Source organism: Indicator indicator, chromosome Z, assembly GCF_027791375.1.
Source record: "Indicator indicator isolate 239-I01 chromosome Z, UM_Iind_1.1, whole genome shotgun sequence".
Taxonomy (NCBI): Eukaryota; Metazoa; Chordata; class Aves; order Piciformes; family Indicatoridae; genus Indicator; species Indicator indicator.
In genome coordinates this window covers 52,298,749-52,324,093 of record NC_072053.1, presented here as the reverse complement: position 1 = coordinate 52,324,093, position 25,345 = coordinate 52,298,749, and positions in this window count along the sequence as shown.

Sequence of the window (25,345 nt, the reverse complement as noted above, 5' to 3'; positions counted from 1 at the left end):
CAGCCAGAAGAGAAGAAGAAACAGCAGCCAGACAGCCCAGCAACTGCCCCCACTGCCGAACGCAGAATGTGCAGAATGCCTACTTTGTTTTGGGTAATAATTCTTAAACATTTCTATCTATCCAATGGAAGTGTTTAGAACAATCGTTATTTTGCTTTCTTACACCCAATAGTGACTTATTTATATTCTTTCACTTTCTCTGTTCTGAACTTTGCAAGGAAAAATTAAAGAGACAGTTTCAAACCATCACAGCTGCCCAGGGAAGTGGTTGAATTGCCGTCCCTGGATGCATTTAAAAGCCATCTAGATATGGTACTCAAGGATATCATGTAGTAGTGGCCCTGGTAGAGTTACATAATGGTTGTATTTGATAATCATCCAGAGCTTTTTCAACCACAGTGGTTCTGTGATTCTCTAAGTATTTGGTGAATCACAAGCCATTTAAACATGTTTCATTTTCCTTAGAATGATTTCTGAAAGCCTCAAAAGCAACAAAAATCCTATATTATAAAAGCAGCTCCCAAATTAATTGCCTTGGAGTTTTTTTAGGTTTCACAGAGAACATAGAAGAACATATTACTATGAAATGGAAACATACAAGTAAAAAAGATATTGCTATTTCATCTGAAAGTACCTTGGGTTTTCTACTGGTAACTGAAGTTAACAGAATCTGTCTTTCATATTCATGGGAGACAGGCTCTCGCAATTTTACAAGTAGCTAAATTTCAAGTAATGGTGGCTGGAAACTTTTTTTTTTCTCCTTCTTCCCACAGGCCCAGTATATACATTGGAAATTTCTGAGTAAGATCACTGATACTTTGGACTAAGGTGATGAAAAAGCATTTTATTTTTGAGATGTTCTCCATGTCACAGGAAAACATCCTTGAACCTTTGTGCCCTTAGAAAACTGCTGTTGGACAATAGAAATACTATCAGCAAGCAGGAAATGCTGCTCTGACCGTGCTTCTGTTGGAGAATTTCAGGAGAAACATACTGTAAAAGAGTGTTGCAGTTTTGCAGGTAAGCGGTAAATTTTACCTATTCTCTTCTGAGCTTGTTTTGCTTGATGGATTTTGGCTTAAAGGAAATCTTTCTATACAGATTCCAAATCCCTTCCTCAAAATCATATCTGAGAAATTACAAGATAATTAAGAAACAACCTCTCTCAAAGAAGAAAATTGAATTGGTTGTAATAATGGTCCAGACACCAGTCATACCTCTCTGATTTACTAGTAACTTAGATAAAAGCAAACTATGTAGATAAAAAAATCTTTTCTTCTGCTTGGTTCAGACTGGATGCACTTGTGAGAGCTAGGAAAGAATGCTGACATCTTTGGATGTATTTTTCCTGGTAAAATGGAGCAATCAGGGAAAGGCACTGTCATCTTATAAATGTCACGTTCTCACCACACTGAAAAGAGAAGACCATCATAGCCAATTGCACAACTATACGATTCCTGGTTCTATTCCTGACAGTAGCAACAGAATGATTAATGGAGGGACTTTTCCTATGAAAATAACTCCTACAGGAATAGACACAGATTTGTAAATGAGAATCAGCGAATATCAACAGTAACCCTTGCTTAAATAAACAGAGCAAATGAACAGTGGTGCTCTTCCTTTCTATGACATTGGCAGTTTTGAAACCAATAATCCTGTCACATAAAGGAATTAGTCATGGAAATGTCATGTTCCTTCCTCTCACTGATCAGGAACTTCAGTGTAAAGAGACATCTGAGATCAGCTTCATTTGTTCTACAATCACTTTTGTTTCAAGTAACACAGGCAAAGTGCTTTTGTCCAAAACTGGAGCAGTAAATAACAGTTTGTAGTTCTAATTTTTTAATAAGAAGCCTGAAATTTTTAAGAACTCTGTAGTTATACAGTGATACTGTTGCCATGAAAATATGTAATATTCAGTAGTTTTGAGCCCTATTGTCTGCCTTCTAATGTTCTCTTTCAAGCACTGCAATTTGGTTATAAAGAAGATAAAAAGTTATGTATAAGCTGGAGCAAGCAGAGGACAGAAAGTATTTAAAAATATGTACTTTCTCTGTCTGTGTGCCACACGCACCTCTGCTCCACAGTGGAAATATATTGTTCTTCTGGCATTATAATTTTTTCTTTGAACGTTTTCTTGGGAAGGAAGTATAGAATTTGTTTCAATTGGAAAACACCTCTGAGATCATTGATTTTAACTATCAAGCCAACACCACTGTGGTCATTAAAGCATGTTTCAAAGTGCCATGTCCACATGTTTCTTGAACACCTCCAGGGACAGTGACTCCACCACCTCCCGTTCCAATGTCTGACTACTCTTTATATAAAGAATTTTTCCTAATATTGAATCCAAACCTCCTCTGGTACAATTTCAGGATAGTTCCTTTCATTCTATTACCTGACACTACGGAAAAGAGACCGACCCCCACCTCACTAAAACGGTAGTTACGACAATAGTCATGATGGTAGTCGTAGACGGCAATGTCTCCCCTCAGCCTTCTCCAGACTTAACAATCCTGGTTCCCACAGATGCTCCTCATAAGACCTGTTCTCCAGGTCCTTTACCGTATTTGTTGCCTTTCTTGGGATATACTGCAGCAATTCAATATATTTCTTGTAGTAAGGGGTCCAAAACTGAACATAGTATTTGAGGTGCAGCCTCACCAGTGCCAAATACAATGGCACAATCACTTTAATGGCCCTGCTGGCCACACTATTCCTGACACAGACCATAATGCTGTTGGCCTTCTTGGCTACCTGAGCATGTTGCTGGCTCATAGATTCATATAATGGTTTAGATTGGAAGTGATCTTAAAGACCATCTAGTTCCAATTCCTCTGCCATGGACAGGCATACCTTTTGTTAGACCAGATTGCTCAAGGCCTCATCCAACCTGGCCTTGAACACCTCTAAGAAGAGGGCATCCATAATCTCCCTGGGCAACCTGTTCCAGTGTCTCACCACCGTCACTGTAAAGAATTTCTTCCTAATATGTGGCCTAAATCTACCCTCCTTAAGCTTAAATCTGTTCCCTCTTGTCTTATCACTACAAGCCCTTGTAAAAAGTCCCTTCGCAGCTAGGCCCCCTTCAGGTACTGGAAGGCTTCTATATAGTCTCTCTGGAACCTTCTTTTCTTCAGGTTCTTCAGTTCTCATAGCCTGTTCCCATAGCAGGTATGCTCCAGCCCTCTGATTATCTCAGCTAACACCCACAGGTCCTTATCTGACAGGAATTAATGTGATAATTATTTAATGTATGCCTAGCTTTCCGTAACTGCTTGCTGCATTTAGCATTTAGGACAAAGGTCTAGACAGCTTTGAAAAAGAATGACGTACAGCACATCCAAGCATATGGGGTAGCAGTGGTGATTAACAAAAAACAAACCCAAAACATTAACCTAAAATCCCACACGAGAAACATATTTTCATTGTTTGGGGAATGTGTAGCTTCTAAATAAATATTATTCTAATCTCTTCAGTAGTTGATAGCTTTCATGGACAATGATGTCTCCTAAATGTCAGTGTAGGATTTTTCAAGGACCTAATGCTGGGAAAAAAATTATAAAAAACACATTAAAATTGACTCTGAGGTTGAAAACTGATGAGAAATTACAGGAAATTTAAGGTCATGAAACTTGTTTAGGTTAATAACACAGCAGACTGTCTAATTGAGTCTTAGTGTGCATAACAGTGAAACGCAAAGTGCAGAAGGTATCTAGAGAATATAAATCCACAACATTCTGTTTGCTCTTAGAATATTTTTACCTTAGAATAAAAATTCAGGTTGCTAATATACTCTCTGGACTTTGTTGCACAGGAAAAATATGTTTCCAGTTTTGTTTGATTACTTCTTATTTTTGTTAGTGATTTGATTTTCTAAGTACTGCATTTATACAGTGAAGACAAAGTATGCACAGAATTGTGAAGTGTATGTAAGGCTTTTGACTTAAAAGAGAAATTTAATTGGATAAAGTGCAAGGTGTGTGGGAAATATAGTTTTTCTAGTTGTGTGATTCTGCCAAAAATAATTATGATTTAGGCAATCTACAGATGTGTTTTCTTATCTTGCCATCACGGAACTTATTCTATCCATAATATTACCATTCTGTCACGTCAAGATGGATGTTCTGAGGGCTTGTATGTTAAAAACAACAGTGTAAATGCAAACAGTTACCTTCATTCTTGGCTCTTGACAGTTTACCAGTGTTGTCTTCTTTTTGTAATTGTCTGAATCTCCAACAGTTGCACAAAAATAATAGTATTTCCTCTGCAGTTCATCACAGAACTATATGGAATTATACTGATGAAGATTAGCAGAGTTCTAAGAACTTGGTACTTCCAAACTATTTTTCCTGTATCTTGCTACCTTGTTGGTAGTCAGTGCTGTGAGTCTTGCATCACACACCATTTTCATTTGACTGAAGACAATGATCAAGACGAAAGAAGTAAAATCTCCTCACTCTTTGTTCACTTTGTTTCATGGAAAATATGCCAGCATCTTATGTTTTACAGATGTTGTCCTCCATCAGGAAAGACTGTCAATCAGCCACTTTGGTATACAGTGCCTACCTGTTCGACACTCAGATGAAGTCAGGTAATTATCTCAAAAGGTTGAGCTGAATAAAATATTTGCCACAGAGTAACTCACAGTTTTGTCATGTAACAATTGGCTTATATCCTTGAATACTGCCTAAGTTATGTGTTTATTTTAGCTTTAGAATTTTGCACTTGGAACAGATGCCGTAGTTAATCCAGGAGCCACAGAAGCCACTTCCATGGGTGGCCATAGAGAAAGAAGCAAAACATTTATATTAAGTAACTCCTTTGAGTGGTTGGCAAGTTAGACTGCTTTATTAATTGATTTGGCTATAAAATCAGTAGTTATCCTATTTAAGAAATTGTGGGCTGAGTATTTACACATAGCAAAAATGAATCAGGTGTTCAAGACCATTTGCTATAACAAACACTTCAAAAATAATCAAATTAAAAGCAATCTTAACAAAGATAGTAAACATTTATCACTTTTCTTGTGAAGAGATATGTTTTTGCCACAGACTGTATTAAACTACTTGGTTTTAGTCTGCCAAAGGACATTTTTTTTTTTATTTCCTCCCCATTTAAAAAGGGATTTTCAAGTCTGTGATCTGACTTTTGTCTTTACCTTGCGAGCTGACCAGCTCCTGGTGTACAGTTTCAGAAGTCTCCTCACCCAAGAGCAGCACAGCTCTACATAGTGAGGGAGGGTTGCCACAGCAACTGTGTGAGATTCAAACACAGCAAGGAGCAGACCTGCGCGGGACTACTACGTGGAGAGATGAGCAGCAGCAGGATCCACCACCGAGAGTGGCTCCTGCTTCAGCTCCAGAGGAGCTTTCCGCACTTGATTTTTACTCTTAGGTGAGTAGGGGACCTCCAAAAGCTAGGGCTCCTAGAAAGGGGAAGGAGGGGCCGCAAGGCAGGCTCGTCTACACACCTGCACAGGAGAGTGATGTGGTGAGGGAAGGTTGCCACAGCAACCGTGCGAGATTCAAACACAGCGAGAAGCAGACCCACACGAGACTACTATGTGGAGAGGCCTTCACAGCAGAGAGGGGTGAGTAGTGCGAGGCCAGTCAGTTCCTTGAAAGAATTGAGCCGTGGTTAAGACTCGGTCAAAGGCTGTTTGTAAAACTGTGGGTACTCAAACAGAGCCCACACATAAGCATAGAGGTGTTCAGGCAACTGGCTGCAATGAGTGTTGGAGCCTGGCACTTGAAGTTGAGGGTGGCAGAGACAATGTCTCAATTAGGTGTGAGCAGGTCAGTGGTCTGCTTAACCTAGTGGCTGAACCAAAGGATGAAGTAGAAAGACCAAGGACCATCAGGGAATGTGAAAGAGAGTTAGATTTCTGGTATCAGGCTAAACACACCCCCTTAGCAGAGGGAGGTGACCCAAGAAACAGGGGGAATGGATACAGATGCCTGTCAGAAGGGACAAGGGAAACCCCTTCCAGCCCCCCTCACCTCCTCAGTTGCCCTTGCATAATAGATATGGGGTAACAGAGGTTGAAGGTGAGGTAGTTTTGGAACCAGAAGTAACACCCTCTGGAGGGCTGACCCAAGCAACTCAGTCCCCCTCTCGCGTCACAACTTGTACCCTCCAAAAAAAGAAGAGGGTAATTGTTATTGGTGATTCCCTTCTGAAAGGAACAGAAGGCCCCATACGTTGTCTGCTGCCTCCCTGGGGTCCGGGTCAAGGATGTTACCAGAAGTCTGCCTAATGTAGTACAGCCCTCTGATTACTATCCCTTGCTGGTTATGAGGATGGGAAGTGATGAGGTTGATACCAGAAGTCTAAAAGCAATTCAAAAGGGACTTCAAGGCACTGGGAAAAGTAGTTGAGGGGTTGGGGGCACAGGTAATTTTTTCATCTATGCTCTTAGTTGCAAGTAGGAATGCTGAAAGGAACAGGAAATCATGCCTGATTAACAAGTGGCTCAAAGACCCAACAAAATTTTGGGTTCTTTGATCTTGGGGAACTTTATACAGCTCTGGGTCTGCTAGCGAGAGATGGGGTACATCTGTCTCAGAGAGGGAGAAAGATCCTGACACATGAGCTGTCAGGCTTGTTGAAAGGGCTTTAAAATAGGCTTGAAGGGGGAGAGTGTTAAACACAGCAGTTCTAGAGATGAACCGAAGGAGACTGAGGGCAGAAAGCCAGAGACAGGGGCAAAACCAGCAGCCCAGCTGAAGTGTATGTACACTAATGCACACAGTATGGGTAATAAACAAGAGGAGCTGGAAGCTTTGGTACAAGAGGAAAACTATGATGTAGTCACCATCACAGAAACGTGGTGGGATGACTCTCACAACTGGAGCGCTCTAATTATTGTCTACAGACTCTTCAGGAGAGACAGGAGAGGCAGAAGGGGCAGAGGAGTGGCCCTGTATGTTAGGGAGGCTCTGGAAGTCATGGAAGTAGAGGTTAAGGATGATCAGGTTGAGTCCCTCTGGGTAAGAATTAGGGGGAAGGCCAAAAATGCTGACATCCTGGTTGGAGTCTGTTATAGATCACCCAACCAGGAAGAAGAGGTTGATTTAATTTTCTTCAAGCAGCTGGAGGCTGCCTCAAGATCACTTCCCCTTGTTCTTGTGGGTGACTTTAACCTGCCAGACATCTGCTGGGAATTGAACACTGCAGAGAAGAGGCAGTCTAGAAGGTTCCTGGAGTGTATGGAGGATAGTTTCTTATCCCAGCTGTTATGTGAGCCTAACAAGGTTTCAGCCCTGCTCAATTTGCTGTTTACAAATAGAGAAGGGCTGGTGGGAGATGTGGTGGTGGGAGGCTGCCTGGGGTCCAGTCACTATGAAATAATTGAGTTTTCAGTACACGGTGAAACCAGGAGGGGCATCAACAAAACTTCCACACTGGACTTGCAAAGGACAGACTTCACTTATCTAAGGAACTAACTCAGAAACTTCCTTGGGAAACAGCCCTTAAAAAGAAAGGGATCCAGGAAGGATGGACATACTTCAAGAACGAACCCTTGATGGCACAGGAACAGGCTGTGCCCATGTGCCGGAAGAGGAGCCGACAAGGGAGACAGCTGGACTGGATGGGCAAGGAGCTTCTAAAGGAATTAAAGGAAAAAAAAGAGGTCATATCACCCCAGAACTGGAAAAAAGTTAGAGATGCAAAAGCCCATTAATACCCCATTAGTAATCCAGGAGGAAGCAGTAAGGGACCTGCTGAGCCTCTTGGATCCTCACAAGTCCATGGGACCAAACGGGATCCATCCTAGTGTGCTGAGAGAGCTGGCAAATGAGCTCACCAAGCAGCTCTCCATCATTTATCAGCAGTCCTGGCTCACTGGTGAGACCTAAAACTGTAGTGCACAGAGGCAGGATCAGCAGCACAGCATGCAGAGCAGCACATCACACACACACACACACACACACCCATCATCCCTGAGCCAGCTTCTAACTCCTGAAAGGCAGGCATGATGTGGGCACAGACTGCTGCAAGGCAGGTATTTTCAACAGAGGGAGGTGCTGAGTTACGTGGGTCTGTTGCTGTAGCCTTCTCTACTTAGGTCATGCAGATAGGTATAGGGATGGTTGTGGCTCAGAGTAAGGCTGATTCCAAAAGATCTGTGTTGACCCAGACTGAGGTCGAACATAAACACACAGTGTCCAGGCACCTGGCTGCAGAGAGTGCTAGAGCCTGTCACTTGTAATGGAAGGCAGTGGAGTGAACACCTGTCTTAGGTGCAAGCAGCTTGATTATCTGCTTAACCTAGCAGCTGAACTGAAGGATGAACTGGCAAGACTGAGGACTGTAAGGGAATGTGAAAGAGAGTTGGATTTAAGGTACCAGGATCTGCAGACTCCCCTAGCAGAGGGAGGAGACCCAAGAAGCAGGGGGAATGGATACAGGTCCCTGTTAGGGGAGGCAACTCCTTCACAACTCCCCTCACCTTCCTAGTTGCCCTTGTAAAACAAGTATGGGGCACTCGAAGCTGAGGGTGAGGTGAATGAAGAAGGCAAAAGAGACACCATCTGGGGGGGTTGCCTAAAGCAAAACAGCCCTCCCCTCTCATCAGGATGTGTTCCCTTAAAAAAAAGAGGAGGTTAATTGTTGTTGCTGATTCCCTTCTGAGGGGAGTAGAGGGCCCCATATGTCAGCCAGATCCTTCCCACAGGGAAGTCTGCTACCTCCCTGGGACCCAGGTCAGAGATGTTACCAGAAGGCTACCTAGTCTGGTGCAGTCCTCTATCCCCCTAGATAGTTGTGCAGGTGGGGAATGAAGAGGTAGAAACCAGAAGTCCAAAAGCAATCATAAGGGACTTCAAGGCACTGGGAAAACTGGTTGAAGGATCAGGGGCATAGGTATTTTTTTTCCTCAATACCCTTATTTGCAGGGAAGTATACTGAAAGGAACAGGAAAACAGTTATGATTAATAAGTGACCCAGAGGCTGGTGCAAACAACAGAATTTTGGATTTTTTGATCTTGAGGAACTTCTTATGGCACTGGGTCCACTAGCAATGGATGGAGTACATCTGTCACAAAGGGGGAGAAAGATCCTAGCACATGGAGAATAGCCTATCCCACAGGGGGAAAAGGGTTTTAGGAAGGGAGTTGGCAGGGCTCATTGACAGGGCTTTAAAATAGATTTGAAGGGGGAAGGGGTTGAAACCAGACTCTCCAGACAGGAGTCTGAGAGTGGTAAGCAAGAGTCAGGGGTGAAACCAGCAGCCTAACTGAAGTGCATGTACACTAATGCACGCAGCATGAATAACAAACAAGAGGAGCTGGAAGCCTTGGTACAGCAGGAAAACTATGATGTAGTCTCCACCACAGAAACGTGGTGGGATGACTTGTATGACTGGAGTTCAGTAATTGATGGCTATAGGCTCTTCAGGAGAGACAGGTGAGGGAGAAGGGGTGGAGGGGTGGCACTGTACATTAGGGAGGCTCTAGACACCATGGAACTAGAGATTGAGGATGATCTGTGGGCAGTGCCTGTGGGCAAGAATTAGCAGGAAGGTCAACAAGGCTGACATCCTGTTTGGAGTCTGTTACAGACCACCAACCAGGATGAAGAGGTTGATGAATTATTCTATAAGCAGCTAGAGGCTGTCTCAAGATCACCAGACCTTGTTCTTATGGGTGACTTTAACCTGCCAGATATCTGCTGGGAACTTAACACAGCAGAAAGGAGGAAGTCTAGGAGGTTCTTGGAGTGTATGGAAGATAGCTTCTTATCACAGCTGCTGTGCAAGCCTATTAGGGATAGGGCTTTTCTTGACCTTTTTACAAATAGAGAAGGGCTGGTGGGAGATGCGGTGGTCAGAGGCTGCCTGGGGTGTAGTGACCATGAGAAAACAGAGTTTTCAATATGCAGTCAAACCAAGAGGGGCATCAATGAAACTTCCACTCTGGACTTCCAGAGGGTGAACCTCAGGTTACTTAAGGAAGTAACTCAGAAGGGACCTTGGGAAACAGCCCTTAAAAACAAAGGGGTCCAGGAGGGCTGGACCTATTTCAAGAAAGAAATCTTGAAGGTGCAGGAACAGGCTGTCCTAATGTGCTGGAAGAGGAGCTGCCAGGGTAGATGGCCTGGCCTGGATGGACAAGGAGCTTCTGAACAAATTAAGGGAAAAAAATAGGGTGTATCACCTTTGGAAAAAAGAGAAGGTAATCCATAAAATGTTTAAGGAGGTTGCTAGGTCATTTAGGAAAACAATAGAGAGACAAAGGCCCATTTAGAACTTAGACTGACCACTGCTGTGAAGGACAATAAAAAATGTTTTTATAAATATATTAATGGCAAAAAGAGGGGCAAGGACAACCTCCACTCCTTAGTGGACATGCAGGGGAATATAGTAACAAAAGATGAGGAAAAGGCAGAGGTACTTAATGCCTTCTTTGCCCCAGTTTTCAACAGTAAGATAGGTTGTCTTCCAGACAACTGCCCTCCTAAGCTGGCAGAGTCAGGGAGCAATATAGTATCCCTGTAATCCAGGAGGAAGAAGTTAGAGGCCTGCTGAGCCACTTGGATCCCCACAAGTCTATGGGACTGGATCGGATCCATCCTGGGGTAATGAGAGAGCTGGCAGATGATCTTGCTAAACCACTGCCCATCATTTCTCAACAGTCCTGGCTCACTGGTGAGGTCCCAGATGACTGGAAGCTGGCCAATGTGATGCCCATCCACAAGAAGGGCCAGAAGGAGGAGCCAGGGAATTACAGGCTGGTCAGCCTGACCTCAGTGCCCGGCAAGACTATGGAGCACTCACCTTGAGTGCAATCACACAGCACCTACAGGATGGCCAAGGGATCAGGCCCAGCCAGCACAGATTTAGGACGGGCAGGTCCTGCCTGACCAACTGTGGCAGTTTAGGCTGGATGCCTCCTGTTACTGCCACATAAGCTATACCTCTGGTGTCCCAAGTGTCCCACTCAATAAGGTAGACACAGGAAGCAGCGTATTCCTACCCATAAATCCTGCGTCTTATAAATCCATCTGCAAAGTCATTTTCTGCCTCTTTCTTCTCTCTGCTCCTGTGGGAGATGCTTACGTATCGGGTAACAGTGGGGGAGTATCTCAAGGCCTCTTAGGCCTGTCTATGCCTAATGCCAGGAGGAGAAGGGGAGGCAGACTCACACCTGGCTAGCCTGAGACTAGCCTAGTAGTAGTGGGGGAAAGAAGGAAGCCCTGGGGGTTTTGGGTACACTTTCAGGTGGAGAGAAAGGAAGAGTTGGGAGGCCTTTGGGTGTTGTGTGAGGGACTCTGTATGCTTTGGGTTATTCTCTGCCACTATGCTTGTAGTGTTTTGTGGTTTCACCGATTGTTTTTCCATTTAAACTTTCCATCATTCTTCAATCCGTTTATGTGAGTGTCATTCTTTTGTCCCTCTCAGGGCAAGAGAGGATCTGTTTGGCCTCAAACCAGCACACCAACCTGATCTCCTTCTATGATCAGGTGACCAACCTGGTGGATGTGGGGAAGGCTGTGGATGTAGTCTGCCTGGAATTCAGCAAGGCCTTTGACTCTGGACCCCATAGCAAACTCCTGTCAAAGCTGGCAGCCCATGGCTTGGACAGGTGCACTCTGTGCTGGGTTAAGAACTGGCTGGAGGGCTGAACCTGGAGAGGGGTGTTGAATGTTGCCACTTCCAGCTGGCAGCCAGTCACTAGTGGTGTCCTCCAGGGATCAGTGTTGGGCCCAATCCTGTTCTATATCTTTACTGATGTTCTGGACAAGGGGATTGAGTCCATCATCAATTAGTTTGCAGATGACACCAAGTCGGGACAGGTGTTGAACTGTTAGAGTGTAGGAGGACTCTGCATAGGGACCTTGCCAGGCTGAACAGATGGGCAGAGTCCAACAGCATGAGATTCAACACATCCAAGTGTTGGGTTCTACACATTGGCCATCACAACCCCAAGCAGCACTACAGGCTGGAGGCAGAGTGTCTGAAGAGCAGCCAGGAAGAAAGGGACCTGGGGGTGCTGTTTGGTAGTAGGCTGAGCATGAGCCATCAGTGTGCCCAGGTGGCCAAGAAGGCCAATGGCATCTTGTCCTGTATCAGGCATAGTTTGGCCAGTAGGAGGGAAGTCATTTTGCCCCTGTACTCAGCACTGGTCAGAACACACCTTGAGTCCTGTGTCCAGTTCTGGGCCCCTCAGTTCAAGAAAGATGTTGAGTTGCTTGAACATGTCCAGAGAAGGGCAACAAAGCTGGTGAGGTGTCTGGAGCACAAGCCCTGTGAGGAGCAGCTGAGGGAGCTGGGGTTGTTTAGCCTGGAGAAGAGGAGGATCAGGGGAGACCTCATTGCTGTCTACAACTGCTGGAAGGGAGGCTGCATCCAGGTGGGGGTAGGAGGGCCCTGCAGAGGGACCTTGACAGGCTCGATGGGTGGCCTGAGGCCAATGGGATGAGATTTAACAAGGCTAAGTGAAGGGATCTACACTTTGGCTGCAACAATCCCAAGCAGCACTTCAGGCTGGGGACAGAGTGGCTGGAGAGCAGCCAGACAGAAAGGGACCTGGGGATGTTGGTTGATAGTAGGCTGAACATGAGCCAACAGTGTGCCCAGGTGGCCAGGAGAGCCAATGGCATCCTGGCCTGTATCAGAAATAGTGTGGCCAGCAGGACAAGGGAGCTTATTCTTCCCCTGTACTCAGCACTGGTCAGGCCACATCTTGAGTACCATGTCCAGTTCTGGGCCCCTCAGTTCAAGAGAGATGTTGAGGTATTAGAACATGTCCAGAGAAGGACAATGAAGCTGGTGAGGGGCCTCGAACACAAACCCTATGAGGAGAGGCTGAGGTTGTTTAGCCTGGAGAAGAGGAGGCTCAGGGGTGACCTCATTGCTGTCTACAGCTAACTGAAGGGAGGTTGTAGCCAGGAGGGGTTTGGTCTCTTCTCCCAGGCAACCAGAAGCAGAACAAGGGGACATAGTCTCAAGTTGTGCCAGGGGAGGTATAGGATGGATATTAGGAAGAATTTCTTCACAGAGAGAGTGATTTGCCATTGGAATGGGCTGCCCAGGGAGGTGGTGGAATTGCTGTCCCTGGAGATGTTCAAGAAAAGACTGGATGAGGCACTTAGTGCCATGGTATAGTTGATTGGATAGGGCTGGGTGATGGGTTGGACTGGATGATCTTGGAGGTTTCTTCCAACTTGGTTGATTCTATGATTCATTTATCCCAGGAATCTAGGCTTAAAAATATCTATTAGTGGTAAGGTCTTAGTTTTAAACATAAATGGGAAAAGTAAATTCTACAGATTTTTAAGCATGCTATATGTACCACTTTTACAAACTTGTGTTCAGAAGCTATGAATCTCATTTCCTATTTCTGTTTGATGATAGCTGACACAGCAAGGAATGATTATATGGAGCATCCAGCTTAAAAAGCAATATTCTTTCAAACTGTCATTTTATATAGTGGAAAAATCTGAAAGGATTAATGTGGTTCAGTACTATTTCTTCGTTTCAAAATTTTTCAACAGTACTTTTAAATTTTTTGTTCTAAGGAATATTGACCTACCATGGTAAAAGTCTTGTTTTGACTTTGTCTCACATCTGGATCTCCTTAGACATACTTCTCTTATGTTGCCAATTCAATAAATCCCCCTGTCTTAAATTTCATATAGAAGTACTGTATGAAATAAATTTTCATTCACCTTTTAGATGTTTCTTTTGTTTTGTTTTGTTGTTGTTGTTTATTTTATGTTTTTGGACACAGTAGAAGTCTGGTCAATACCACGGTGGGAGAAGTATTGCATCAAAACCAGAAGAATCAATATTGTATCTATATGAAGGGTCATTGGGTATCTCCACTTTAATTTGATCTTTAAGTGTTTAGACAGAAGCATGACATAAGAGTACTGAAGAAATTAATGCCTTCTTCCTTGGGGAATGGGTGGATAAGTACTTGATTCTTCCTCCTTCATATTTATAGTTTTGCTTTGGTGAACAGAATCACTCTTAGATGTGACTTCATCTCTCTTCTGATTACAAAACCACTTTAATTAAATAGTTCAACTAAGGAAATTCAAGGTATAAAAGTCCTTTGAATACTAATGACTCAAACAAATATTCAGTCTGGTCTTTACAGGAAAGATTTTTTAATGTGGCCCTTACATCTATGCAAATATTCATGAAAGAGAAGTCAAACAGAAATAAGATGTCCATCTCTTCCTGTCCTTATTGGTGAACTGTTTTTTATTTACCCTCAAAACTCTCCTAGATAACCTTTGCTTATGCTAGGGTAATTTTTTTAAAAATATATAAATTAATACATGAGAAATGGTGGGCAATGGAAGTTCCAAATCTTTTTGACATTCATTGAGATTTTGCTTGAATTTTCATGGAACATTGGGGCCACTTGTTGCTTTATTCCAGCACTCTCTTCCAATTCTATTAATCACTTTATGCTGTTTATGTCTTGTAGGTTGCTCAAATAAAATTGCTGGAAGTCCATTTCTTAATGTCAGTTAGCCACAAAATTCCCGGAAGAAAAGTTAAGACTATTGGTTTTAATGCTGCCCTTTCTGCAGAGTGTATAAAAAGACTCAAAAATAATTCAAATGCTTTAAGGAAATTATGGTGTAACTGAGCCACAGTGCCCTCAACAGAAGAAGGACATGGACTGCTAGAGTGGTTCCAGAGGAAGGCCACAAAAGTGATCAGAGGGCTGCAACACCTCTCCAATGAGGACAGACTGAGGGATTTGGAGTTGTTCAGCCTGGAAAAGAGAAGACTTCAGGGATAACACATAGCAGTTTTTCGGTACCTGAAGGAGGCCTACGAGAAGACTGGAAAGGGACTGTTAACAAAGGCCTGTGGTGACAGGATGAGAGGCAATGGTTTGAAATTAGAGAAGAGGAGATTTAGGTTGGACACAGGAGGAAGTTCTTTAAGTGAGGGTGGTGGATCACTGGAACAGGTTACCCAGAGAGGTAGCTGAGGCCCAATCCTTGGAGATATTCAAGGTTGGGCTTGACAGGGTTCTGGTTAACCTTATCTAATGGAGGATGTCCCTGCTCGCTGTAGGGGGCTGGACTAGATTACCTTTGGAGGTCCCTTCCAACCCAAACCATGCTACGGTTCTGTGTGCATGTACTGTGTACCCAGCCAGCAAGGATTCACAAAGGGTTGGTCCTGCTGATCTCCTATGACAGGACGGCCTGCTTAGTGGATGAGTTAAAAACTGTGGATGTTGCTAGCATGGACACATTTGACACCGTCTCCTACATCATTCTCTTGGAGAAACTAGCTCCTCATGGCTTAGATGTTTCACTGGGTAAAAAACAGTCTGGGTGGCTGTGCCCAAAGAATAGTGCTGAATGGAATTAAACCCATTTGGTGGCTTTTCAGAAGTGGTGCTCCCCATGGTTCAGTACTGGGGCTAGTTCTCTTCAACATCTTTATCAATGATCTAGTTGAGGGGATAGAGTGTACCTAGAGTAAGTTTACAGATCACACCAAACTGTTGATCTGCTTGAAGGTCAGAAAGCTCTGCAGAGGAATCTGTACAGTCTGGATCAATGGGCTTAGGTCAGTTGTACAAGATTCAACAAGGCCAAGTGCTGGGTCCTGCACTTGAATCACATCGACCCCATGCAAAGCTACAGAATTAGGGCAGAGCAGATGAAAAACTGCCTGGCAGAAAAGGACCTGCGGGTACTGGTTGACCTCTTTCTGAACATGAGCCAACAGGTAGCCAGGTGGCCAAAAAAGCCAACAGTGTTCTGGATTGTATCAGGAAGAGTGTGGCCAGCAGGAGAAGGAAAGTGATCATGTCCCTGTACTCAGCACTAGTAAAGTTGCACCTTGAATACTACATTCAGTTTTGGGCCCCTAAGTACAAGTACTTTGCTAGAGCATGTCCAGTGAAAGGCAACAAATCTGGTGAAGTACCTGGAGAAAGTCTTATGAGGAATGGCTGAGGGAACTGGGATTGTTCAGTCTGAAGAAGAGGAGGCTGAGGGGAGACCTTATTGCTCTCTGCAGCTACCTGAAAGGAGGTTGTAGTGAGTTGTGTGTTGATCTCCTCTCCCTAGTATTGAGGGAAACAATGAGAGGAAACTGTTAGTGTTATGATTATGTATGGTGGCATGAGTCACGGTCTCCACAGGTAGTTTCTAGTGAAGATGTTTTCAAGTGAAGACATTTTATTTCGTTACACAGCCAAGTTATATATTTTTCTAATGCAGCATTGTCATATTTAATTGGCTACTTTTCTGCTGACTTGTGTTTAAGCAAAGCATACAATAGGTTAATATTACCAAACAAGCTTTCTAACATATCCAACCAAATCCCGCCTAGTCTCTTTCTTAGTTGCTGATAATATGTACACTTTTTCTAACTCAAAGACAAAACATAGCCTTCTCAAAGTCGTTCAAAGCTAGCTCTCTCCTACAATTATGAAAAATTAATAAGGCAAATATGATAATAATAATATTAATTATTATTTTATTAATATGAAAATTTGCCAAAACCTCACTAATAGATTTGGTGTACACCTGGAATATAAATTTGCAACAGGAATGTACAGTATTTAGCCAATATTTAACAATTTTAAAGAAACTGGAAAAAGAACTGAGAATCAGAGGTGCAATAAGGCACTCGTCCACTGGGGGAGACTGAACAAGAACCTTTTACAGACGCAAGATAAAATTAGTTACTAACAATGAGTTCCACCCAAGCAGGGGGTTGCTGCTGCTGTATGCTAGCCAGTAAGGCTTTTGACGCTCTCTGGTGCGCCTTGCACGGCAAGAGACTGGTGCTGATTGCTGGCAGGGATACCATGCTCTCTCAATGGATGATCTGGCTTCAGCAGCTTCCTCCCAGGATCCACAGGCTGTCCTGGAGTTTCAGGCTCTTAGACAAATAGCCTGTCTCTCTTGACATCTTCACAACAAGGTCTGGATTTTTGCTTATATGCTTATCCTGGAAGTGACTTATTGATGCAAAGGGATGGTTCCCAGGGTCTTGGCTTATCCTATGCCTGGAAAACATGTCTGTGTGACCCTGGGCTTTTACCATGTGTTATTCCAAAGGGCACTTCCATCTTTCTGGGTAAACTGAGGCATGGCATGGATTCTAAGTTACAAGACAGGGCTTAGCTTCTCAAGCTTGCAGGGTAAGATTCGTGCCCTCTCTCCCTGATCTTAGATAAGGCAAGGCAAGGTGATTACAATTTGGCTTGTATTTATCACTTGCCCGAGATTCAGTTTGGGCCAATAGGGTAACTGAAGTAAACAAACAGTTAACCAATGAAATGGGATTCTGCCAGGCAGTGACCATAAAAGGCAAGGACATAGGCCTGGTCTAGGAGAAGTATGGCCAGTCCACGTGTGCTTTTACCATAAAGGGAGAACATATCCCTTTGTTTACCAAACTTTCTGGTTCCTGGGTTCCTTTGTCCTTTTTCACTTTTCCCCAGACTCCTGCAGGGGAAGGAGGGAGAGTCAAATCATGTCTAGACATACCAGGACTTGTTCTGTGTTTGTACTGGGCCCATCACAGAAATGTCCTGATATTGTGCCAGTGGAGGTTTATATTGAATGTTAGGAAAAATTACTGGAAGTGTGGTCAAGCATTGGAGTTGGCTGCCCAGAATGGTGGTGAAGTCACCATCCCTAGAGGTGTTCAAAAAAGTGTGTAGCCACAGCACTTTTGGACACGCATTAATGGCCATAGTGGTGTTCAGTCGACAGCTGCACTCAAGTGAAAATCTTAAAGGTCTCTTCCAACCAAAACAATTCTATGGTTCTATGAATCTATATTTCTGCTCAGGTACCACAGTGACAGGTGCCCTAAAACTGGAATAGATTAATATCAGTCAAGCAAGACAGAATATATGTGGACTAAATTATCATAGCCTTGGCCTGCAGTACCAGTGAAATAGTATTACTTTTAAGGTGTATTTTGCTATTAAACATGTAGCAGTTTAGGCTGGGTGCCTCCTGTTACTGCTACATAAGTTACACCTCTGGTGTCCCTAGTGTCCAACCCAGTAGGTGGACACATAAATCCTGCACCCTAAAAATTCATCTGCAAAGTCATTCTCTTCCTCTTTTTTCCCTCTCTGCTCACATGGGAGATGCTCCCTATCGTGTAATGGTGGGGGAATATCTCAACGCCTCTGAGGCCTGTCTAGGCCTAATGCCAGGAGGAGAAGTGGGGGGGCAGTCTCACATCTGGCCAACCTGACACTAGCCTAGTAGTGGGAAGGGAAGAAAGAGCCCTGGGTTTTTTTTTCGGATATACCCTCAGGTGGGGAGAAAGGAAACATGGGGGGCTTTTGGGTGTGGTGTAAAAGACTCTGTACGCTTTGGGATTCTTTGCCACTATGCTTTGCAATTTTTGTAAAATACCAATTGCTTTTTCCATACAAACTTTCCATCACTCTCTAATCCGCTTGTGTGAGTGTCATTCTTTTGTCCCTCTTGGGGTAATAGAGAATCTGTCGGGCCTTAAACTAGGACAGATTATTGGTAGCAGATGATTGGTAGTTGATGCTGGGAACTCTGCAAATTGGATTGGAGAAGTGCAGAGATGGAAAAGTTAAAACAGAATTCTGGGCATTGTTGGTTTTGGTGGCTGGGCTCAAGGTTTTGCCAAGGCAACCAGGTGGGTTCTGAGGGGACAACTGGATGTGTAGCTGTGGCATGGAATCCCTCCTGCTGTTTCAAGATGGGAGCAGTGATTCTGTAGCCAGCAGCATTGAGGGAAAACTTAAGCAAGCAGTGCCTGCCCCTTTCTGCTTTGTTCCATGGGGCATGAAGCAGGGCTTGGAGTGGGGGAGCTGGCAGTTGTAAGCAGACCAGAATTTGCTTGTCCCTCGGTGGTGGAGGCTAGCCGAGGTGGGAAGGCAAGAGGTGGCTCCGAGAACCCAAGAAGGTGAGCGTTGGCTTTAGCTCGAAAGCTGCTCCCGAGGCCCAGGGAGCCAGAAGGTGGCTTTGGCTGGAAGGACCGCTACTGTAACCTGAGGGGTGGCGGCGGCTTTGATCTGTACCGTGGTGGTAGAGATGATGGTGGCTCTGTCATTCCTGTATATAGGGTGGTGGCGGTGGGTGTTACCTCTCTCCTGATTTTCAGATGCATTCTGAAAATGGTGCCTAGCACCTGGCTCCACCTCTCTTCTCAGTGGGTTGCAGTGTAGCCCTGGGGAGGGCTGGTGTAGCCAGATGCAGCCATGCCTCAGTGCACTATCACCCAGTGGGGAGTGGCATGCCTCCGTGTGGTGCACATGCATGCAGCTTAGGGCTGCAACTGGAAGTGGTCAGCACTGGGCTTGGGAAAGGTCCATGCAGTTTTCAGAAGTCTCAGCATGCTGGTTCCTGGAAGGGTGGAAGGAGTCAATGAACCTGATAGTTCTGGTTCGACTGCCCCAAGGGGTGGAAACATGCCACTTGAGCAGATGTGGATGGAGAGAGAGGTTCTGTTGAGAAGTTATGAGGTTTTTCCAGATGGCCAAGATGTCCATCGAATCCATGAAAAGCTCGCACTGCAGAACTGTGAACTGGAGAGGTTCCATCTGATGAGGGAAAGAACTGGAATGAACTGTTATCTGAGCCTGAATGAGAGACTTTTTGGAAGGCTGCCTAGATGAAGACCTGGAGTTCGCTATACATATCGTCTAAAGATTGTTTCTAATTTGATGATATTTTTTGGGTGCAGGAATTATGGTATGAAATAAGGGGTGGCATGTGGCAGTTTGGGCTGGGTGCTACCTGTTACTGCTACATGAGTTAGACCTCTGGCGTTACTAGTGTCCAACGCAGTAGGTGGACACATAAATCCTGCACCCTATAAATTCATCTGCAAAGTTATTCTCTTCCTCTTTTTTCCCTCTCTGCTCCCGTGGGAGATGTCCCCTGTTGGGTAATGGAGGGGGAATATCTCAAGGCCTCTGAGGCCTAATGCCAGGAGGAGAAAGGGGGTGGAGGGAGCAGCATTCTCAGGCATGGCCAGCCTGAGACTAGCCTATCAGTGGGAGGGAAAGAAAGACCCCTGGGGATTTTGGATATACCCTCAGGTGGGGAGAAAGGAAGTGTTGGGGACCTTTCAGTGTAGTGTAAGGGACTCTGTATGCTTTGGGCTTCTTTGCCACTATGCTTTTGAATTTCTGTAAAACACCAATTGTTTTTTCTATTTACTTTCCACCACTCAACAATCCATTTGTGTGAGTGTCATTCTTTTGTCCCTCTCAGGGAAATAGAGATTCTGTCTGGCCTTAAACCAGGACAACATGTGGTGAGTATTACCTGTAATAGAAAGACTGCATGTGCTAAGAAGAACCACTTTTAAGGTCTTTTAACACTTGATATGAAGGTTGCTATACTGAACATTTCCAAGTTTAGAGAGTACACAAAATAATTTTACTGATTGGTGACACAAAAATGGCCTCCTGTGTAGTTATACTTATCAGGTTATATTTTACGATGTATGCATAAAATACATAAAAAAACATTTATTAAGTTGTGTTTCCATAATAGCACTTTTCATTCTAGATCTTACTAATTCCAAGTGAACTTGAATTATGTACTCTAGTGTTTGCCTGTCTTCTATGAATTTTCTGCAATAAACCGTTTTCATATTTATGATTTATATTGCTATCTAAAGGAAATATTCTTGTCTGTGGAAATTACATGTTTGGCTTTCTCGTCTTTCTTTTCATCTCTACAGATTAGGGTAAGAGAGCCCCTGCAAGGGTAACCATCAGAGATTTTCAATTTTATTTTTTTATTTTTATGGATGAAGCAAAGCTGACTTTTTGTTTTGGTTTGGTTTTGGTTTTTTTGTTAACACAAGCACATAAACCCAAAAGTAGTAAAGGAAAAAGATGAACATGTTCATAATTATATAGATACAGGCCTAGCCTAGTAACTTTACAGCAATAGAAATAAACTTACTGAACTTCTGTTTCTGAGGCTAGCTATATAAGGCGGTGAAAATCATACATAAATAAATGAATATAAGCTTGGTGGCCTTCTTCTATTGCATTATAGCATTGATGGATAAGAGAAGAGAAACCGGTATTGTCTATCTAGACTTGTGCAAAGCACTTGACTCTGTCCCACACAATATCCTTGTCTCTAAATTGCAGGCATGGATTTGACAGAAGAACTACCTGGTGAGTTGAAGAACTGGCTTGTTGTGAATATTATTACAATATTCATAAAAGAATATGTGATTTGTGTCAAGTGAAGAGTTAAGTCTCTTTTAAAAGATCGTAAAGAACTGTTTTCAAAAGGCTCGAATTGAATTCTTACCAGACAGACCAAAGATAAGAGCGGCCTTGCCTGGCTCTGCCTTGGAATGTGCGGATTTCAGATAAGAATGTGGGAGGTTTTTCAGCGTTCTGTGAGAAAGATTGTCTTACTTTCTGATCCTGTTCTTCTCCCGAGCACCTCAGAACATTCTGGGGACTCATTGTCATATCCCTGCATTCTATTTTACATATGTCTGTTTATGTAAATGAGATAGCTATATAAGAAGGAAAAAAAGCTTTTTCTGTTGCTGTATTTTTGTCCCTTTTTCTCAGACCAGCGTGCTGCTTTGCTTGTTTTTATTCCCAATAAAATTTTAAAAGACATTTTTGGCTAGCGTATTTACGACAGGCTGGATGGTCTCACTCAAAAAGTTGTGGTCAGTGACTTGATGTCTGACTGGAGACCAATAACTAATGACCTGCCTCAGGGGTTGGTACTGGGACCGGGACTGTTTAACTTGTCAACAGTATGAATTGTGGGATTGAGCTTAACTTCAGAAAGTTTGCTGATGATGTGATGCTGATCACACCAAGTTGTGATGTGATGAGATCAGTGTGCTGGAGTAAAGGGATGCCGTAAAGATGGACCTTGACAGGCAAGGAATGTGGGCCCATGCAAACCTCCTGAAGTTCAGCAAGGCCAAGTGAAAGGTCCTGCACATCGATCAAGGCAATCCGAAGCACAAATGCATGCTGGGAGATGTGTGAATTGAGAGCAGTCCATAGAGAATGACTTGGAGTGTTGGTTGATGAGAAGCTCAATATGATCCAACAATGTGGACTTTTAACTCTGAAAGCCAACTTTCTCCTGGCTTGTATCAAAAGACACACTGCCATCAGGACAAGGAAGGAGATTGTGCCATTCTACTCTGCTCTGGTGAGACTCCAGGTCTGGGATTGTCAACATAAGAAATACATGGAGCTGTGAGAGCAGGTCCAGATTTGGGCCATGAAGATCATCAGAGGATTGGAGCACCTCCCCTGTGAAGACAGGTTGAGACAGTTGTGATCATTCAGCCTGGAGAATGATCTCACAGCAGCCTTCCAGTATCTAAAGGAAGCCTACAAGAAAGCTAGAGAGGGACTTTGTATAAGGGCTTCAAAAACAAGAAGTAATGGCTTTAAACTGAAAGAGGATAATTCAGATTAGATATTAGGGAGACACTGTTTACTGTGAGGATGGTGAGAGACTGGGACAGCTTTCCCAGAATAGTTGTTGATGTCCAGTCCCTGGAAGCGTTCAAGATCAGATTGGAGCTTTGAGCAACCTGGTCTAGTGGAAGATGTTCCTGCCCATAACAGGGTGGTTACAACTCAAGCCATGTCACGATTCTATGAAGTATAGTCTCTAGAAAAAAGAAAAATTTAGTCTGCTTTTTGCAGCTTTAAGTGAGCAAGTAATATTCCTGCCTATTGCATTGAAATTAAATGCTTCCATAGCTGGTTGACCCCAAAACTTTGATTCCTAGTGAGTTATGCACAAGCATAGTTTGCATAACATAATGAATATAAATACCATAACATAGCTACCATATAATATTGTTAAATAAAATTAATTTTGTCCCTGCTTTTGAATTGGGGGATTTTATTTCCATGGTAAGTTACTATGTAATGTTTCAAATTGTTGTATTTCTGGGGGTTGGGGGGGGAAAGATGATTTACCAATATGAATAAAACTGCAATATTTACATGCATTTTCATCATACTTCTATTTCCTATAACTGTGTATATATGTATGATACAGAACCTCAATTTTATTTTTTTATTACAGATGATTAAAGATGGGCTGGGCTGTCTTGTCAGTTTCAGAGGATCTGCCACTGCTGAATTATAAATGAGTTTAATTTTTCTATCACAAAAAGTTAAGAGATCAAAAAAAAATACACTTAATGCAGACAAAATCTCTGCAACTCTAATTGCCAGAGAACTGTAAGAGCTTTCAAATAATAGGTCCTTAAATAATAAATTGATATAGGAAAGAATAATGACACCCATGTGTGAAACCTTAAGCTGAGCAGAGCTGCATATTCAACGACATAATTATGTCCATTACCATATTCTAGTGTAGCATGGCCTTTTGAATCATAGAAGCTGGACTGAAATAAAAGACAAAACATGTTCAAACCACAAGGGACATTTGAAGTAGAAATATATAATAAAGTCCAGGTAACTAAATTGCTACTTGAGTTTTAAAGCAAGCTTAGATATTATGTGAAACATTATACTTAAATACCATTCACAGTCTGGCTTATTCCTATAAAAACAAGGGTTAAGAAAATTCATACTGGGAACGAAAAAAGCCTTTGTTAAAATGCTCTCCAAAAGGCAGTAGGTATTTCCTATTTCTCTGTGAAAATCCTTCTTGTTCTTAAGGAGTTTTTTTAATACAATAGATGAGGCTATGGCAAGTTTCTTTAGTAGCAGAATTTCTTTCCTAACATCCCTGTTTTTCAGAGCCTATTCTGTTAATCAATAACAAATATAAAACCATATTAAATCATGAGTACTGTATTTTCATGTGTATTGTATTTATTTTTATGTTATGTTCAGGGGAAGAGAAGATGAGAAGGAGCTATTTCATTCAGTAGAGCTCATCACATCTCAGCACTGTTGCAGATGTCACCTTGCCAGTTGTCATCTAGAGATATACTGTGCCACCACAGAGAGAACAAGACCATGGACATGGGTGTAATATCATCTTCAGGAAGGGCTATGCCCAGTAGCAGCAGGAACAGGGAGAGATATTATACATTAGATCACCTATACTGTTGTTGAGACAATTTTCACCAAAATAAAGGACATTAGTAAGCAGAGTTGATTCTAACTTTTCTGTGGACATGACCAGCACCAGGTGATTTTTATCAATTTCCCCAAGCCAAACCTCCAAGAGAAGTACATGCAAATTTGGTGAATAAGAAGTTGACATTTGCACTCTAGCAGCATTTTGATCTAAGAGTTATGAAGTTTTCACATTCTGATGGAGGGTCAAAACACAGAAACAATGAATATTCCCCCACTCCTAGGAAGATATCTTTTTAGACTGCTAAAAATATCTGTTGCTGACTGCTAAAAACTTAACTGTTACAGTCAGCACTGTATCTGTATTGTGTAAACTTCTGTCAGTATTAGGAACGGTTTAAGCATAGAACCAAGAGGTGACTTTCATCTTCAGAATTGTTGATATAAATACAAAAGACAATGCACAAAGTTTTTGGTCATTTCTATCTAAAGCAACAGACAATTACAAAAATTGATGTGAGACTATACAGTTTCTCCAAAATGGATTCTCAGAGTATTTCAGGAGATAGGATCTAGATTCTTCGACTAAAACATGTGGCTTGTGTAAACCAATGGAACTCACATCACTGAACTAAGAGGTCGAAGTTCTGGTCAATAGCTCAGAACAGCCAAGTGACCACCATCGCAGCCAGTCAGTCTCAGCAGCAGACTGGGAGATCGGCATTTTTTTCAGTGTCCATGTGGGCTTTCTGTAACCAGGAAGCTCAGAGAAGTAGGCTACCACCAGCCAAGTTCTAGTTTATATTGCAAGAGAGATGGGGACAGTCATGGATCAAGCCTTAGCCACCACAGGCTATTGAAATGACCCTGGAGGGATCTGTGATCCCTGTGCACTTGAGCAAAGCCAATCATGACTGAGGCATCCAGACATGTCCTTACAGCCTGTGAGGTCAGTTGCCTGCAGAGATCCAGCTGTGGTGGCAACCTGCCTGAAGGCTGTTGTTTGGAAAACTGTGGGGACCCAGACACACCAAACACACAAACATGTAGTTGTCCATGGCTGCAGAGATTGCCAGAACCTGGCACTTACAATGGAGGGTGGCAGATACAACACCTGTGTTAGGTGTGAACAGGTGAATGAGCTGCTCATCACAGTGGCTGAGCTGAAGGAGGAATTCACAAGACTAAGGACTATAGGGAAATGTGAAGGGGAGACAGACTCATGGAGCCACGCTCTGCCATCTCAGAGGGAGGGGTAGCAGGTGCAGACTGCACTGGAAGCATGGGATCCCATGTCCTCTTGCCACCCAGAAAAAGACCTAAGAGATAGG